Source organism: Lonchura striata, chromosome Z, assembly GCF_046129695.1.
Source record: "Lonchura striata isolate bLonStr1 chromosome Z, bLonStr1.mat, whole genome shotgun sequence".
NCBI classification, from domain to species: Eukaryota; Metazoa; Chordata; class Aves; order Passeriformes; family Estrildidae; genus Lonchura; species Lonchura striata.
Window position 1 is genome coordinate 11418148 of NC_134642.1, and position 8151 is coordinate 11426298.

Consider the following 8151-nt stretch of genomic DNA (forward strand, 5'->3'; position numbering starts at 1 on the left):
TCTGTACAAACCAGCAGCTGCAATTGCAGAAGTGAAGTTTTATCTCTTCTCACAGCAGAAAAAGGGGAAATCTCAGTACTGTCAGCCATGTCTTCTGGACAGAAGAGAGAGAGATCGAAGAACTATTTTCAAGGTAAAAATGCCATCAGTTATACTGCCTAGATCGAAGGTCCCAGATGCAGAGGGAATGCATTCCACACTCCTTTTCTTTCTTTTTTTTTTTTTCAGCTCCCAGCCTCCCACTTGTTTTTTAAATTAATTTTTGGCAGTAACATAACTCCTGGAATCCTGCCATTTACTGCCTTAAAAATTGCTCTTGAAAAGAGAGAGGGAGTCAGGGAGAAAGCAAGGGGTAGAGAGAGTATGAAAACCTAATGGAGCCAATTGCAAGCATACATAACAAACATTTTTTTCTACAAAGATATATGATTTATTTTTCTGATGAGACCATTTTTTTGTTAGACCCTGTGGGAGAGAAGATGGCTGTTTAGTAGATATTACTGGGTATTTCGAAGTAGCAACAGGACAGCTAGGCAGAATTAAACATATTGGTATTTTATGGAGTTTCAGTAAAAGAATGTCTGTGTAACATGATCATTCCTTGAATCTTTAAAGCATGAAATGTTTATATTTAAAAAGATGGAACCAGCTGTATAAAAGTAGGCTAAAGATTCTTCTTATTTTGTAGCTTTTGAGATGGGTTTAATGGTTTCATGTTGCTAAAGAAATGGCAGAGCATCTTCATCGCACCCCAGCAAGATGCATCATCTGGTCTGTGTTTGTCCCTGACAGTGATTTGGGCTGGGTCTTAACCTATTTTGATTATTGTTTTGTTTCATAATGCCTTTGGTCAGCTGTGATTGGAATAGCTTCTCTGCCCACTTCCTTAGTGTCTCATGGACCTGCTGCTGCCCTTATCAGGTGCCAAGCAGTGCCCTGTGCAAGCTGGGTGACCACTCTGCAGCAAGGCTGGAACTGATTCAGGCACTGTTTCCTGGAGAATTCAGAGTAAAACATTACAGAAGGCTCTCTTTATGCTTGTGGATTACTGCAAGTTTGAAAAGGATAGATAAAGATCAGTTCAAGTATGGAAAAGATATTTTTGGTTTTTCTCCACTTTTTCTTCTTCAGTGGGGAGACCTTGGAAGGGAGGATGTGTGTTGGCACCTTACTGATAAAAACCACAAGTATACATGCCAGCCACTGGGATATAGTGATGGTGGTGAGCTACAGTATTAAGAATTAGGAAAGAATAGGTGTGTCATCATCAGTCACTCCACTGTGCTTACCTAGAGTCAGAGTCCCTGTCCTTCCTCATATTCTGTTTCCCATTGGAGGGCTTTGCCAACTGCTGGCCAGGCCCTGGGCAGCTGTCTGCACTGTCATGCTGCTCATCATTCAGCTCATCAGCTTCTTCTCATAAAAACAGCCACCTTACAAGTAACACTGCTGTGACCGCCCTCTTTATTATATTCTGCTGTAATTAGTTCATTCAGCTTTTCCTTAATCAGTCTGAACGGAAGCCTTGGTTGGGCTCACCAGCTTCCATGTGCTTGGAGAAGAAGTGCAGTATTTACCTATGTGTAGCACTGAGTAACAGGATAAGCACCTCATGGTCCATTTGTGATTGAAGAGTAAAAAGAAAAAAAAAAGAAAGGGGACAAAAATTATTATTGTTAAAGGAAAGAAATTTATTTTTGTCTAAATATATTGCACCACAGACATCCTGATATTCTCAAGTAGGATATCTTTAAATGGATGCTGACAGTTGATTTATTCTTGCATGCTGAGCTGTTCTTGAAGTGACATATGTGTAAAAGAAAATGTGAAAGATATTATGGCATAATATAAAAGGAACTGTTGTTTCCATAAGTGACCACATGGTTTTAAAATTTAAACACAGCCCTAAAAATCTGAAAACCAGTAACATCATGCTGTTGCACAAGACCTACTGAAATTATTCTGGGGAGACAAAGAAGTAAATCTCCTTGTAGGCAGCAAGTATAATACAGAGACTGACAGATCTGCAGCAACATTGTCCTACAGAAGGGGAAAAGAGACTGTAGGTTATCAGAAAATGCAGCCTCTGCTCAAAGCAATCATCACCATATTCATCTGCTTCAATTGTACTCTTCACCTCAAAGAACTAAAGGGTGCATTTTAAGGTGATGTCTTAAATATGGTTTCAAACAGCACAGAACTGCAGGCTGTGAAGCAGCACAAATACCCCTTGGTGGTCAGTCAATGGGCAGGTATGGACCATACATAAGTAGAAAAATAAGTAATAGCTAATTTTTTTTTGTCTTAGTTGTTAATGCTACTAAGACTTGAAAATGTAGCAATTAGAGTTGATAATGGTGAATGAGGACTAGCCTTTTGCCCATCAAAATATATAAATTCATGTTACCTGCCTGGTCTGTTGCAGGGTGGCAAACTTTCAGCAACTGCAAGTAGTGCAACATAGGAAGAGCAGATCTGCATAGTGAAAGTGCTGATTCAAGGGTCACTGACTATGGGCTTGGGAGATTTTCCTTGGACAAGGTGTTGAGGACTGCATTAGGTGACATCCTGGAATGCATTTGCTGGTCCAGCTTTTCCCCAAAATGAGCCATTTAGTGACCTCTGTGACTGCTCTTGCCATGGTCAATCAGTGGGAAGTGGCAGTGCTCTCCTGACCTTACCTAAAGCACTAATGTAAAAGACACCTAATGTAAAAGACACCCAAATGTCAGCTTAATGGGAGTTGAGCACATGGTCCCAAGGGCAGAGGGGTCCCTGCCTCACAGTAATCCCTGCCCCACCCTGTCCCCCATCACATCCTAACATTCACATGTTGAAGAGCCCATCCCTACAGCCCTGTGGATAACTGTTTTGCCCCTGGTAAAAATAGTGAAATTTGTTTCACAATTGCCTATTTCTATATGTGTGCAGCCTCTTCCTTATCTCTGAGGCATTTTTTAAATTTCCAGCATTATACCCTGCTCTCTTGCTATCACAGGCATCTTGCATAGCTCTGTGCCTCCCTGCCACGCAGTGCTGAGCAACTAGTTACTGTATGTCTGAGGGAAGGTCCAGAGCAACCTTAATAGCCTGTCTGAAAAGCAGCTGCTGGTGTCAGCAATTGTCCTAAGGAATGCTTTATAGTTGATCTGCATCCTGATGTGTCTAATATTACTTCTGCTGCAGACAGAAAGTGCATATTGCTGGAGAAGGCAAACCTTTCAATTAAGTTCACCAAATGTGCGTTTCAGTTTTAGGATGATACCAGGTGTGCTTCAGAAAATCGAATATTGAAGGGTTTTGGATATTTTTTACAGAGCTCCATTAATGGATTAAAAAATATTGGCATCATTAAAACAGGCAAGGAAACATTTATTAGGCTGTCAAAAAGCCTATATGCAGCCACACATAAATCCACTCTTGCTCTGCCCCAGGCACTGTAACCCAGGGAGTTGTCAATGGAAGAGTCAACATGATAGCTCAAGTGCAAGGGTGAAAGGACAGGCTGACATTTCACCTTTATAAAGAACATAGACAAGCACATGTTGGAATTAGTCCCTTAGTGATTCTTACCATTGAAGTGGGACAGGGACTAGGCACCTTGGAATTTCCTACTAGGCCTTTGGATTTGTGATGGCTCTAGTGAGGTAAATACATTGAGAAACATCACTTAGAATCCAAGCCTGAGGTTTAAAAATTGAGCAGGAGCTCTAGAAAATAGTTTTTTATTTTTCTATTATTTTTAACATTGTATTGGTCAAAAATACTTTGTTTATTAAGGCTTGCTTTTCACGATTGCTCTTCATAATGAAAATCCTTTTAAAGAATAGATAATTGTAAAGGGCAAAATAACTGATTTAAGTGATAGCCTAGAACCTTTGTCTTCCAAAAAATTATGATTGTAAAAATCTGCTTTGTGTTGTACCTATTTTGGGACAAGGCAGTGCAGAAGTTTGTAAGGAAAAATGTTCTAAAGGCTGGAGGAAAAAACCTCTATACAGTGAAACTGGAATGCAGAGTTAGACTGGATTATATCCATCATTTGTCTAGTCTAGTATCCCACATCTGAGAGCTGTCAGGGCCAGATGCTTTGGACAAAAGTGCAAGAAGCTTTCAGACACGGTTTATCAGTAATCAGTCTTGATTACTGGTAGTTAAACTTTTGCTAAAGCTCTGAAGAGTATGTTTTAATACCTCTGCTTGTCCTTGATATTTTCAAGGTTTATACAAACATCTAGCCCTTACTGGTGACCTTAGGGTCTGCTTATGGGAACAAATCCCAAGGTTCAATTCCATCTTGCATGAAATATTTTCTTCTGTACCATTCTGATCATTCTGTTTCATATAAACCTTCTTGTGAGGGAAGATAAAGAGCAGAAGCTCTTTACATAATTTCTTCCTATAAGCCACTGCTCCATGTGCATTTTATACTGCCCTGCTTTTTGTCACAGCTATGAGATGAAAACTCTGAACCTTAAAACTAGAAGAGAAAGAAAAGAGTCAGGAGGGCAAAATTGCTCCTATTTTTACTGGGCTGAGCTATTTGAAGCAGACAAATATTTAGTATTATTGTAGAATAAAACTTAAACCTGTAAAAGTGAATTACAAAAATTTGAGTATTTTCTCAGGAGCAAATTATAGAATTATGAACTATTGTTTTTCCATTTGAGAATCTGACAATGCAGTAAACATCTTGTTGATCTAAACTTGATAGCAATTATTTTTTATTTCAGGTTTGCTTCATATGTAAAAAATGAAAGAGGATTTGACTTTGGAGGGGAGAAGAGTTGCTGTAGACCAGAATATTTGATCTTTTGTTAAAAGGAACATTAGTATTGTGTTTTCTACATTTTTTTCCAGAAGAAAAAAAGGTTAGAAGGGAGAGGCAAAACCAGTGCATACACTTTTAATGTGCTTGGAGGTCACTTAACCAGTCTTAGCCAAATGGCTTAGAGAATGGCAAAGAGTTAAAGGAGAATGAGATGTATGTGGAAGTTTTCACATAGCAAGAGTGTTCTTGATATACTTGCAGATTATTTCTAGAGCATCCAGATGTTCAAAATATAGTTGTATGAGGAATTCTCACTGCCACATACCATTAAATTACAGTGCTTACAACCCTTGTGGTTTGAAAATGTGTTTTTGTTGTTTCAGGAGGAGGAAAGGAGGATGAAGATTTTTACTTTTGGCAGGGTTCCTTTACAGTGAATAGAAGAACAGAGCAACTAGGAAAAGTAACAAAATAAAAGCAGTCAACATGACAGGACTGAATAAATAAAAACATACGATACTTTTTTTTTTAAATCAGACTTTTTTCTTGAAATTATGTTAGCTATAGTAAACCTCTCTCTAGTTTTGCAAACAGCTCAGTAAAATTCAAGCTGTTTAGATGGATCTGCATTTGCTTGGGAAATCAAACTATCAACATTTTGTTATTAACACTTTGTTGAATATGAATGTTAATTTGAATGTTACATACTCCCAAGGGCACTAGCTGTATCCTGGACTGTGTGGTGAAACCATGTAGTCATATGATAAGGCTGCTTTTTGGAACAGGAGAGGGACATCTCTAAAGGTGCTGAGCATCTCATATGAAAAAGAGAGGACATTTAAATTGGAGGAAATTCAATTGCACTGCTAGAAGCCTGTAATTAGTTTTCTTCATATTGTTTGCACTTGTATGAAGTAAAATTCCACACATTTTTATTGCATTTATTTCAGCTTAGGCTTCACTCGATCACAGTCAGCTTGACTTTCATTCAGGTATGGATACTTAGAGGGAGACAAACCATATTTGTTGTCCAGATTCTACTGATCCATGCAATATTCAGCAATGCTATTGTGAGCATATAACAAATGGAAATTAAGAAAGAGTCCTGATTTCAATGTTAAAAGCCCATGTAAGCCCCTCTAAGAAAGTAGGTAAAAAAATGTTCTACTTCATAGCTCTTCCCTCAAGTTATTGTTGTATTAAACCAGCTTTAGCTGCTGGGAACATTCGTATTAAAAATTGGAAATGTTAACAATAAAGTAAGTAATAGTTTCAGGGAGGTACAAAGAATATCTTAAATGAAGTGAATAGTTAACTTCATTTTTGCACACCATGGAAAGGATATATAAACTGTTTTGACATGTCCAGATGCTTGTTTTAAAATCACAGTCTTTCCAGACATTACTCAATCCACCTGACATTGGAGAAGTAGGATTTGTCACTAGTTCCTGACATAATGTGTTTTCATGTTGAATTCAGAAACTCTTAACTCTATTAATGTTGAGTCATTCATGCTAAAAATATATATTTTTTCCACAGTCCAATTTATTCCAATAGGCATTACTCAAGGGAGAATGTGCAACCTGATATGAATGGAAGAAGTTGGGAGTGCAGCCATTAAGAGATCCCTCCATCGTAATTTTGAACCACTCTGCCTCGAGGAGAACCTTATTGTTTCAGACATTTACAGTTCTGTCATTGTTACGAAGCAATTTTCCATGCTGGTTTATGGGACTTCATTAGAGGTTATTAGTGAGTAAAGATTGTATTCCTGCTTTCTTTCAAAAAGCACACATGTGCTCTTTTAACAAATTCTATTTAAATTTATTTAGGTCAGATCCATTTAAGATAATTTTTTGATTTCCAGAAAATCAGATCTTGTCTTACTATGGAAAGGCTTTCCTTAGTTGTGCTACAAAGTCACAGAGAAGCCGAGGCTGTCCCTAGGCCAGCAGAGGGGTGTGGACAAGACCATCACCATACATGATCTAACACTGGCACAGGAGGATTGTTGCCTGCAGACAACAGGCTTCTTCCAGTTGACAAAAGAAGGTCTCATCTGCCTCTCCATTACCAAGTGGTTCACAGCCAGAATACTGCACACATTGATTTATTGACTAATTCCAATTTATGAACTTTTGGCTGGTGACTGTATGTCATCACTTCTATCCCTGTCGTTTCCTTTTTAAAGTTCTCTGCTCAAGGTTGGTCTGACTGTATTATATGACATTGCAATATCAATGTTGCTATCATAGTTTTAACTACAGTTAAATCAGGTTGAGGTAAGCCCTGGATTTCATTTTATCTCCTACACTCTGCTTTATATTTACACTCACTTGGGCCTAGTATTTCTATTTCTTAAAGAAGAGAAATATAAAAATACATCATGTTCATTAAAAAACCCATTACTTCACCAAGAAGAGATGTTGACCTCTGAGGTGAGTCAGTGGGACTGTAGATTTGAATGTAAACTCAATGTTTACATTTGCTGTAAACTCCTAATGCTTGTGTTGATTCTACATCCCTTCTGATGGTTAGCAAGAGCACTCTGTGAATGTGTTGATAATTAAATTGATTGGATAGAAACTTTCTCATGGAGTTTTGCATATTAGAAAGCAGGCATTCTTCATTGCAGCATGCTGGTCACTTAGAGGAACCTTCCTCTAATCAAGTGTGCCGAGTGTCAGGTAAACAGAGTTTTATCATACAAACTGATTACATATTTATTAGCTATCCCCACTTACTGCACCTTATTTGACATAGTCACACCCCTTATTGGAAGTCCTTATATAATCCTCTGGGATCTGTCTTCAATGTCCAGTGTCCTTTTTAGGTGTCTTTTCCTCAGTCCTTGCATTTGAGTAAGCTCAGTATCAATGTTTTGCATAACTTTTGCTTTGTCAGCTATGCCGATCTCAGCTGGCACCCTGCTTGTGTTTTGCATTACTTCTGTTTCCCTAAATTATATCCTTTATCTGTTTCTCCAAGGCTGTGCTGTTCTGTTCCACTGTCCTTGATAAGAATAAAATCTTGTTCTTTTCTACTATCCTTATTAAGTGAATAAAATGCTGTTTGGTTCTAGTCTTCTTATCAGTATGGGCATGTAGGAAGAGCTATCAAACAACTAAAGAGCCATCAAACAACTAAATCACTGAAGAAATGGTTTATCATTCATTCATTCAGTGTGAGGGTTTTGGCTTATTCAGATGTATGACTTTGTGAAGTAATTTTCCTTTTTTCTAAATAATTTTTTTAAATTTTCTTTTCCCTTCCCTTCCCTTCCCTTCCCTTCCCTTCCCTTCCCTTCCCTTCCCAACAAAGAAAATAGTTTCTATTTTGTTGGTTTTCTTTTTCTCTTTTTATGGTTTCTTTTTAATTTT